The sequence below is a fragment of the Orycteropus afer genome, unplaced genomic scaffold (genome assembly GCF_000298275.1).
Source record: "Orycteropus afer afer isolate SDZICR_OR568_19922 unplaced genomic scaffold, OryAfe1.0 scaffold00457, whole genome shotgun sequence".
Classification (NCBI taxonomy): Eukaryota; Metazoa; Chordata; class Mammalia; order Tubulidentata; family Orycteropodidae; genus Orycteropus; species Orycteropus afer.
Window position 1 is genome coordinate 1,953,487 of NW_006922044.1, and position 588 is coordinate 1,954,074.

Sequence of the window (588 nt, forward strand, 5' to 3'; positions counted from 1 at the left end):
CTTCTAAGGACCTAGAAAAAGTATAGGGATGAATAAGTCAGTAGATCATTTTAACTGGAAAGCCAATTAATTGTAAAACAGCAGTGGAAGAATGAATAAAATAAATTGAGAACCAGATTAAGGAAGGTTTTGAAGGCATTAATTTGGAAATAAATTGGGAGTTGGACATACTTTAAGAAGATTAGCCTAATGGTTCTGTGAAGGATGGATAGGAGGCATCAAAGAAGAGAATCCTACTGAAACCACAGCATCACCATCTCCTGAGGTTTAATGAGCACGAGCTATTATTTATGACTCTGAACATGCTCAGCCTTACAAAACTCTGTTTATAAAGAACCATTTTCATTTGGTTTCCTAAACAAGAAAACCAGACTCTATAGGTTAATTATTCTTTTAAAAAGTTATATTCACATCTTACAGGAAAAATGTTAAAAGTCCATTTGAGTCATCAGAAAGCTGAAGACCTAGAAATTAAATTTGAATTTTGGGCATCACTGATATACGTCTCTAAGCAATTCCATTCTTAAAGACACCGAGCATTCTCCTGGTTTCTTTTCTCTCTCAGTTTAGTCTTTTTATTTACTCCTG